This window comes from Myodes glareolus, chromosome 15, assembly GCF_982192425.1.
Source record: "Myodes glareolus chromosome 15, mMyoGla1.1, whole genome shotgun sequence".
Classification (NCBI taxonomy): Eukaryota; Metazoa; Chordata; class Mammalia; order Rodentia; family Cricetidae; genus Myodes; species Myodes glareolus.
The window spans coordinates 52,696,804-52,707,573 of record NC_142040.1 but is presented as its reverse complement, the minus strand read 5'-3'; the positions used below and the strand labels follow the sequence as shown (position 1 = coordinate 52,707,573).

The 10,770-nt window shown below is 38.0% G+C and overlaps 1 protein-coding gene across 2 annotated transcripts in view; it reads right to left on the bottom strand.

The window, feature by feature from the left end:
* Positions 1-578: 578 nt before the first annotated feature.
* The window catches only part of Prlr (prolactin receptor), a 172,451-nt gene continuing 162,259 nt past the window's right edge, over positions 579-10,770 (bottom strand). Inside the window, exons 11-12 of one of the 2 annotated variants that reach the window (XR_014997008.2) lie at positions 7,756-7,801; positions 579-1,277 (exon numbers count right to left, since the gene is read on the bottom strand). The gene's annotated coding sequence lies outside the window, so the exon portion shown is untranslated. The remainder of the gene's footprint in view (positions 1,278-7,755; positions 7,802-10,770) is intronic. The other variant, XR_014997007.2, reaches the window with a different exon arrangement.

Genomic DNA, 10,770 nt, shown 5'->3' with positions numbered 1-10,770 from the left:
CTCCCCCACCCTCCACACTTTCCCCCCAGCTCTATTTCTTATGTCTAACTTACTCCTAAGAAAAAGGCAATTGATTTTGACGTATCTTTCAACAACATCAAAGAAATGACTGTTTATCCCGAATGCCTGCAGGAAGCAAAGGTACAAGGTGACGACACAATTGCTAGGAGTTCAATATAAATTCTAATTTCTTGTTGGGATTCCAGCCTCTGGCTCAGATGTTCTGAGGGCTGTAGGGCACATCCATGTGATGTGGCTCATCAAGGGATGCGGGATAATACATCAATGAGGGCAGTGGACAGACATATAGCCTCTCTCTTGGACTCAGAGTCTGTCATGCACGCTGTCGGACTGTGGACATTAGGTGTTGGTTTCCCCAAAATCTGCCTTGTGCTCTCCAGCTTTTCTGTACTATCAGTTTACCTTTGGGAACACTATAAGCTACAGTCTTCATGACTGGAATTTTATATTTTTGGGAGGAGGTATTGTACAATTTGAGGTTTTGTTAAGGCACCCAGCATGAGGTACCTTCTAGAGTGGGAAGCAAAATAGTTCATTTTGAATAATCCTTGGAGAAGTGAGTGACTATTTCTTTTATTTAAAGGTGTGATTATTCTGATGATCACAACATGTGTTTTCTTAAGCAGACAGACAAGCAAAGACACACTCAAGCCCAGGAAAGCATGAAGGCAGTGAGAGGGAGAGAACCTCCCACTAGTCACCCCCAGTGGTTGCTTGTATCTCTGGGTCATAGAACAGGATGACCAGTAACAGTAGTTACTCTTTGAGATGGCTGATAGCAGGAAAGCGCTGATATTTCAGAAGCGACCAAACAGGATGTTAAAAGAAAAGAGACAGAGATAAGATGGACAGAGACAGAGAAAGACACGGAGAGAAAGAGACAAAAGACGTAGAGAGAAACACAGAGAGACAGATATCACCATGTGAAACAGGAAGAAACAGGAGGGCAGAAAGCAGAGACTGAGCTAAAAGAAAGCAAGTGAGTTGTTCAGAAAACACAATTAATACAGATCTTGTTACTGAGCACATTTGCAGTCTAACCAGGGCGGTGTCCTGGAGACTGTACAGATTATTGGCACTGGGAAAATTCTGTCTTGTTCTCAGCATTTGGTCACAGTGGCGGTGGAATCCATTTTGAGAGGCTCTCATCTGAGTCTTCAGTTTTAGGAGTCAAGCATCCCTGCATTGTCCAGTTTATGGAATCATCCAGGAAGGGCCAGGCGCTGATCCACTTTGTATTTGCTTGGAGAGCCAGTCTAATTACAGGAGAGAGACTGAGTCAGAACCATGGGAGGCTCCTTTCAGTGGGAAGTCAGTAGGAGGCACAGGGCAGACTGCTTTTCGTTTCATTTTCAATGATTCATCGATCAGTGTTGTTAACTACCAGAGTGACAGCAAGTGATTACCTATGGGGCCTGAGTTCACCAAAACTCAGAGACCCAAAGGATGGAAGAAGGTAATGTCCTATAGGCATTGGTTGCTGCGTCCATATGTGGCTTCCCTGCCACAAGAACAGGTAGATGTGATGGAAACTCGGGATAATTGGCTAAAGACTTGTAGTTCACCCCATCTTGTTCTGAGAAAATGGGTATCAGAGAGTAACTGTAGATGCCTCTGCCCACAAACCACACTGAGATGTACAAATTCAAATGCCGAAATACAAGAAATAAACAGGGCTACCTGACTCCTTGAAAGAGTGAAAAATTCCTCAATAATCGATTTTAATGATAGTAAAGTGGGAAAAATTTTATCCCAAATAGAAAAGAATGGTGATAAGAAGCATCAACAAATTCAAAGAAGACATAAATCAACTCCCAAACAAATTAATAGAATATGAATAAACTACTGGAAAAAATGGGGACAATCACACACATGGAAGACTTCAACAAAGAACTAGAAAGTAAGAACATACCAACTGAAGTCTCAAAAGTGAAGTTGAATAAACTAAATAAAAACTCATTTAAATCTTCACCAGTAAAGTGGTTCAGCTGGAGGGTAAAATATCAGAGCTCAAAGCCAGAGAAATATAAATATTCAGATGATAATAAAGAAAATAAGGAAAGTAGAAACAGATACTGCAAGACTTCTGAGACACCATTAAAAGGCCAAATTTATGATTTGAAGAAAGAGAAGGAGAAGCAGGGAGTCGGCACAAACTAAAGAAACAGAACACAATTTAAGAAATAGAAAAGAATTTCCCAGATCCTGGGAAAGAGCTGCACATCTGGGTACAAGAGGCTACAAGAACCCTGGGCACATGGGTTTATAAGCAACATGGTGCTGTCTTGAAGCTTTCCATAGCCTTTCCTCTTCCTGTGTGCTTAGTGTTTTAACTATAACACAGCGTGGCTCTTCTCCCTTTCCTGTCCATCCTTATTTGTGGTTCTCTAAGTCTTCACAACCTTGAGAATATGGGAAAGATTGAATCTCATTAGGTGAGTAGACAAGTCAGCAAAGATAGGAAAGGGTCAAATATCACAAAATAACAAATGGAAGGTATTAGTATATATCTTCCAGTTATAACTGATGTTAATGGTATCAAGTATCCAATTAAAAGACTCAGACTAGTCTACCTAATACCCATCCCCCAAACACAACACAACAAAATGATTCGATTGTTGCTTCCTAGGTATGCACCTAATTGGCCAAGAAAAACACAGACTAAACATAAAAATATAGAAAAGTTATCCCTAGGCAATAGAACCTGAAAGAAAGTGTGAGAATCTGCACTCACTTTATAGCTAACAAAATCAACTTTAAAACAAAAGTTGTGAGAAGTGATAATGGAGATCACATAATTTATATAGATAATGGAACAAATCTATCAAGAGTATTAATGATTATAAGCATGTACACACAAATATTCAGCAACCCAGTTTTATAAAACAATACTATTAGTTTATAAAAATACACAGGTATTGTTACTATCAGACAATTTAAAATAAGCATAATTGACACATTAGTAATACTGCATGGTTTTAACACCTTATCAGCAATAGATGTGTCATTTAGAAAAGAATAAATGTAGAAACATCAGAGTAAAATAAAATTGTAGATCACTTAGACTTAGCAGCTAGCTAGAGAATATGACATCCAAAGACTCAGAATATATATTCTTTTCTGCATTCCACAGAAATTTATCCAAAATAGATATTTTAGGGCATAGAACAAATTTTCTTAAATACAGTATTACACATTTGTGCTAATACTCATGCAATTTAGTAAACTACCCATAACACAGCTTTTCACACAAAAGGAAGATCTGAGCCATTTTCTCATATTCTTTAATAATACTCCATTATGTATTTTATTTAATTCTGGAAAGTGTTTTGCCACTATCTTAGCCCATGTAGGTTTATGTGAAAGAGACTAAGTAATTCATGGAATAGAAATATATTTCTCACTATTCTGGAGACTACAGAATGTTGGTGGAGGCTGCTCATTTCTTCCCGGCTGCTCAGACCCGAAATAATCACTCACAAACTGTTTTTATTTGCAATATTGTTTGAACAATAGCTTAAGTGTACTTCTAGATAGCTCTCACATCTATTATTTTATATTTTATCACAAGTCTTGTGGTTTATTGGTAAGGTTTCAGTGTGTCTGTCTTCTGCAGTGGCTACATGCATCTCACTGACCCCGCCTACTTTCTCCCAGCATTCAGTTTAGTTTTCCCACCTAGCTCTATTCTAACTTATCACAGGCCAAAGCAGTTTCTTTATTCATAAACCAATAAAAGCAATACATATACAGAAAGGAATTGCGCATCAACAGAATCCAAGAGATGACATCAGCAGGCTTTTGTACAGGTTAAGGTCACAATACTCATGTGGTTATTTTCATGTTTTTTTTTACACAGCAATAGGTTAAACAGGCTCCTCAGAATGTCTCCCCTAAATGCACCAATCTCAGGAGAATGCCATTCTTATGATGTGACCATCTCACCAATCATCTACAGACTATCACTTTATGCATGAAGATTTTAATACACAAGTTTCAGGAGCGATAAGAGAGCTCAGACCATGGCAGTCACTATTATTTCTGAAACTCTGTTCAGTCCTTAAAGGACTTTAGCAAGGTCCTTCTCCCTGGAGAACAGTTTCCTGCTAAATGGAAGGTGCTAAGTGTATTTCTGCCCCTTTTTTTTCAGCCAAAAGAACAAGATGATCTAAACCTTGGCAATGTAGGATGTTCTTTAAAAAAGAGAGAGAAATAAAAGTTGAGGAGTCATCCTAACGGCGGCTGCCAGAGACTTTCCCTTTTCATGTTAGTCCATATCTAACCTCCAGTAGTTTGTCAACATGACTGTTTCAGTGTTCCTGCTAGTGATGGGGTCAGTGGCTTCTGCTCCCGCTAAGAGCTTGTTTGTACCTGTTAGTATTCACCTGTGTCTAAGTTTCACTCTTTCAACATTACTTCTCTGCTGGGTTAGTTAATTAAGGAAAACCATTAGTTTCAGTTAGTTTAGATTCTCACTGCTGGAGTAAGAGTGATGACTTCCAAGCTTGACTACAAGACAAGTCTTGTTTAATACGCCCTTCTCCACCATTTTTACACACAGAATTGCACGTACTTAATTTTTCCCCCTTTGAACAAATTCTTTGAAGAAGTGTTTCTAGGTCAGCACGTATGTAAGTTTCAAGTGTATGCCAATAAGAGAGCATCAATTTATGGTTTAACTAATCTTCCAAAAAGCCATTTTTCAAAAATGTCTTTCATTTGACTTCCGTAAAGTTAAATAACATTCACTGAATCTGAAAACTGGGAGGGCAAGGAGAGACATTCCATCTAGGAAAAACTTCTCCCTCACCCTAAGAGTTCACTGGAATATGCATCCAAATCTTGCCCAAGGTTCATTCCAGAATACCGGTTAAATAGATGCTGCCTCTGAGCTGTAAGGCATTTAGAGGACAACTATTTTAAATTGTTCTCTTCTCTGTTCTCTTTGGGCAGATGAGGTCCAGTCTTCCTAATTATATCCCAGGATCAGTAAAGAACTTCTCTATCAAAACAGCTGAAAAACGAGGTAGGGTGATAGAAGATCCGTGTTTTACCCCCACCTGAAGCTATTTCCAAGATAATGAATTTTCCTAATGCAGAGTGTATTTGATCAGGGTGGGAAATTTGAGAATTTCTCCTAGAACATAAAAGTTGGACAAACTTCCTTGGTGACTGTAAGGGGAGATTGCCGTATAGGTTTACCACTTATTGACTAGTTAAGTTCTGAGAGCAAATGGACTTTGCCTTTGCCTGCAAGGCCTTTTGTCAATATCAGAACAAGGTCAAGTATAAGGGTTAAATGCTAGCATTTCCAAAGTTATCCTCCAGGTCTCCAGTTCTTGAGACCTGTGGAATAAAAGGAGAATGCCTTTTTTAAAAAGTTTTTGGTGAGGGAAAGTCACATACAACCTCCTATTGTAGGTGTCCCTCTCAGCATTAACGGGCTGTGAAGAGCGGTGTGCATGGGATGACGAGATGACAATTAGCAAGCGTAAGGAACCGCAGTGGGGGTGTGGCGCAGAACCATTTCAGGCAATTCTGGTTTTCTTGGAAAGGAGCACGAAGTGCAAAGACATTCAGACATGTCCTAGCAGAATGATAGGACTTGGTCCTTTTTACAAAGCCGCATTCTGCAGAGACCTGGGACACATTCTGCCTTGGGTTGTCTACTCAACTCCAATACCTAAGAGCCCACAGAGTGCACCCATATTGCTTAATCATGCTAGCACAATGCTCATTCAAAAGAAATCACTATCGTCATCAGCATCATCATCATTATCATCATCATCATCATTATCATTATTATTAATTGTTATAAAAATGGCAGGCTTCATTCTGACATATATTTTGCTATACTTTGCTCATATTTGATCATCCATACCCTTTCTTCCTTCTTCCTTTTGCTCGTTCTGGGTTCTGCTTTCCCATCTAGAAACCACAAACTACCTGTTAAAGGGCTATTCAGTAATGGACGTAGTAGAATGACTGATGGGTGATCTCGCTGAAGAGTTTGTACTCACAAGGACGTCTTATAATTTATGTTTTAGTAAACTGTGTGGTAGGAACTTCTCGGAGGATTAGCCCTTCTCTTAGCAGGTGTCATTTCGAGTTCTCTTTCCTTTGAGCTTTGAAGCCGTAGGGCAATTGGTAATGAAAAGTCCCCAGACTGTCTTAATACAAAATATACAGCTTTAATAAACAGAAGTAAGACTTACACCAACTTACACCAGAATCCAAACGATCTGTCTGGACGCAGGAGCCAGGCGAGAGAGAGCTAGTGGGGGCGTGCTTGCAGGTTTATAGGCAAGCTTTAGCCTAAGGGCGACATGCCCCACAAACAGAAAGTGATTGGCTGAACTCCCCTATCAGAGCTTCCCAATCAAGGCAAATTATTTCTTCTAATCACAGCAGAGTGAGATTTCTAATAATTTTCCCGCTCATTCCTGTTGTTCCTGTGTAGGGGGAGCTGCCTTTAAACGTGGAGGGTCACAAGTTTACAGTGACCTATCTGTCAAGGATCGTCAATTAATACCTGTTCTTGTAATGGTTATTACAAAATTAGACTGAGTCATATAACTCAGGTTGCAAAAGACAAAGAAAAGATGCTTTAAATGAAAAAATGAAAAATGATCCTATAAAACACACACACACCACAATCTCAGTTGGAAATGGTCAATGGAAATCTAGCTGTGTGTAATATGGTGACAGAATAAAGCGATGGCGGGAAATTCACTACCCAGAAGAGAATAAGAACCTGAGTGTCAGAAAAAAATAGATGTTATGATAAAGGAATCACTGGACATCAGAATTAACAGTAAAAGGGCTAAACTTATTAGAACAGTAGTTTTCAACTCAGGTCATGACCGCTACGGGGTCACATATCAGATATCCTACATACCAGGTATTTACATTATGATTATTTTTAAAAAATATTCATTTATTTATTATGTATACAATATTCTGCCTGTGTGTATGCCTTCAGACCAGAAGAGGGCACCAGATCTCATTACAGATGGTTGTGAGCCACCATGTGGTTGTTGGGATTTGAACTCAGGACCTTCGGAAGAGCAGGCAAGGCTCTTAACCGCTGAGCCATCTCTCCAGCTCTACATTATGATTCTTAATGAACAAAATTACAGTTACAAAGTAGCAATGAAATAATTTTCTGGTTGGGATTCCCACAAGATGAAGAACTGTATTAAAGGGTTGCAGCATTAGGAATATTGAGAACCACTGTGTTAGAAGGATTGAAAATTTAAGCCAATATACACTTAATACTATGACTTACAGATATATAGGGCAAAAGTTAATAGAGCCACAGCAAGAAAAAAACCTTTAAACAATGATTTTAATTTGTCTGTGATCACTTCAGAAAATTCTATCTTAATCAGCAAAATGATGAGCCTCACAAGTGTAAAAGCCTTAATTTTAAAAAGCAAATTAGAACTAATAAAATTGATAAAGAGACACCACGAACAAGTGATGCTTCCTCAAGAATACAATGACAGATTAGCTCAAAGATATTTCTCTGAATAATTTTACTGTAATAATTTATTCACTCATTTATGGAGAAAAGTCTTAAACTCATATTAATTACCAAGGGACGAACATAAAGGGATTTCATTAACATAACCAAAGGTATGCATAACTGCTATATGATGGAGTACACCTAAAAGCAAATCTTTAGTCACACTCTTTTTGGACGTCCGGAGCCAGGAAGAAGGCATTTCCTACCTGCTTACATTCACTACATATTGGTAACTGTACTCCAAGTCATAGACTGTGAAAGACAAATAAGAAGTGTAAGCATTGGGAAGAAGAACTAAAGTTGTTTTGTGAGGATATAATTTTTAAAAACGAAAATCCAAGAAAATCTACACATTGTAAGAATCAACAGAGGTCACTTAAGTTACAAAATAAAAGATAAATTTTTAAAAATTGAATTCATGATTTTACCGAGAAGTAACTGCATAGAATAGGATATATATATTTTTTTTCAAAAGGTGGGAATGACAATAGCGACAAAACTTAACAGTTGCTTAGGAAGGAGTTTCATAGAACAAGCACAGCCACGCGTGAAAAATAATACAAGTCTTACCGAAGGCTCATGCTAATGAAGCAATGGGACACGCTCACAAGCAAGGAGCAATAACTTGAAACCTCTCTTGGAATTAATATACAGTTTTAATACATAACAGGCTAGTTCCAGTTCCAAGAGCTTAGGAGAGAGGATAGGATCATCTCAAAATTTAGATGATGAACAACCGAATGAACAGAATGTTTGTGGAAGGGGGTATAGTGATGTGGGAATTGATTTGCTAGGTAGTCAGATTTTTGCAGGAGGCATAGGAATAATCCGAAAGAATCAGGACAGGAGTAGACAGAAGCACAAATTAAGATCTGTTAAATTCAGGCTAAGACAAAAGAAACATAACACAAGCAGGCAACGAATGAGTAATTCAGATACGAGATGGATTCATCAGGGAAAGGGACATTAAAATAAAATAATAACAGTATTTCATTTTGTACTTATCAAATTGTCAGAAAAGAAAACATATAACAATACTATGTAGGTTTTTTTTTTCCTCTTTGGGGGCCCACTGCCCAACTCCAACACAAAGACTTATTCTTATTTATGAATGCCTGGCCTTAGGTTGGCTTGTTTCTAGCCTGCTTTTCTAACTTACATTATACTGTTTCTCTTTAACTACATATTACCTCTGGGATTTTTACTTTTTTAAAATTCTGTATATTCTTTCTTTCCTTCTTATTTCATGGCTAGCTGGGTGGCTGGGTGGCTGGATGACTGCCCCTGGCTCCTCTCCTTTTTTCTCGCTCTTCACTCTTCTCTGGAGCCTAGAGTTTTCCTCCTATGTATTCTCTCTACCTGACAGCCCCACTTCTCCATCTTCTGTTCAGCTATTGGCCACTCGGCTCTCTATTAGACCAATCAGGTTTTTAGGCAGGCAAAGTATCACAACTTTGCAGAATTAAACAAATGCAATATAAAAGAATGTAACACATCTTTGTATCATTAAACAGATAGTCCACACCATAAGCAAATGCAACACATATTAAACTAATATCCCTCAACAATATTAGTTGACTAAAAAAATGGGCAGGAATGGAGGCTCCTACATGGATGGGACAGGTAAATTTGATGTGTTACCTTGGAGTTAACAATTTGTCAGTATCTAGGGAATGCTAATATATGCTTTTTATATCACTATCAACATTTATATCACGGATAAACTCTTCAAACTCTTTACAATTGCATCCAGCAGATAGAACCAATAAGTGGAAGCTGCTTGCATCTTAAAAATTCCAGTGATACCTGTAAGAATTGCCAACATCAAAAACACTGATAACAACTTATGCTGGAGAGGTTGTGTTGTAAATGGAACACTTATGCAATGCTGGTGGGAGTGCAAGCTGGTACAGCCCCTTTGGATGTCAGTGTGGCAATTTCTCCGAAAATTAGGAAACAACCTTCCTCAAGACCCAGTAATACCACTTTTGGGTATATATCTAAAGGATGCTTAATCGTTTCACAAGGACATGTGCTCAACTATGTTTATAGCAGCATTGTTTGTCATAGCAAGAACCTGGAAACAACCTAAATGCCCTTGAACCAAAGAATGGATAAGAAAAATGTGGTACATTTACAGAATGGAGCACTACACAACAGAAAAAAATGATGACATCTTGAATTTTGCAGAAAAATGGATGGAGTTAGAAAACATCATATTGAGTGAGGCAACTCAGACCCAGAAAGACAATTATCACATGTACTCACTCATAAGTGGTTCTTAAACATAAAGCAAAGAAAACCAGCCCACAAATCACAATCTCAGAGAACCTAGACAACAATGAGGACTCTAAGAGAGACATACATAGATCCAATCTACATGGGAAGTAGAAAAAGACAAAATCTCCTGAGTGAATTGGGAGCATGGGGACCTCGGGAGAGGGTTGAAGGGGTGGGGAGAGGCAGGGAGGGGAGCAGAGAAAAATGTAGAGCTCAAGAAAAATCAATTAAAAAAGGAAAAAAAGAAAAAAAATCCCAGTGATAAAAGGTCAAAGTACATAATGATATATGCCTATAGCCACTTCAGAAAATTCTATCTCAAGGGGCAAGGAGATGAATCTTATAAATATAATAATCCATAAAATCTGAAGTATTACGCATATCACTTACTGAAATGTGGACATGAGGTAAATGTAGTTTTTTAAATGACAAGGAGTATATATGACAACTGCAAGATTGTGGTTAACACTGAGTGAAGGAGTAAAGAATTCAGTTTCGAAGAATATGTATGATAGCATCTGTCATGTTTCATTGGTTAAAAAAAAGATATGAACCATGTAAGGGGAAATGCTGATATTAAGGAATTCTGATGTTCATTAATAGCTGTTTGTTATGTTTTATGTTTTCCTAGGTAATTTCCAGGCATTTATGAAATACTTTGTTTAATAAAAACATGGTTGAATCATAACTGAGATTTTAGATTAAGAGGTAGGTCAATTCTAGGCTGGAAAAAGTTAATACAAGAAAATGTCAATTCTGTCACTAAGATTTTGTGGTTTCACAATCTGATTGAGTATCGGATTTGGAAATTCTCTTAATGATTGTTCTTGGTTGTTTCCAGGAGAAGATCCAAGGAACTTCTGGGTGCTTCCAGTAATGTTTGCATTTTCAAGACTTGAATTTGGCAAACGAATAAAGACAAGGAAGATGAGGTCAGTAGA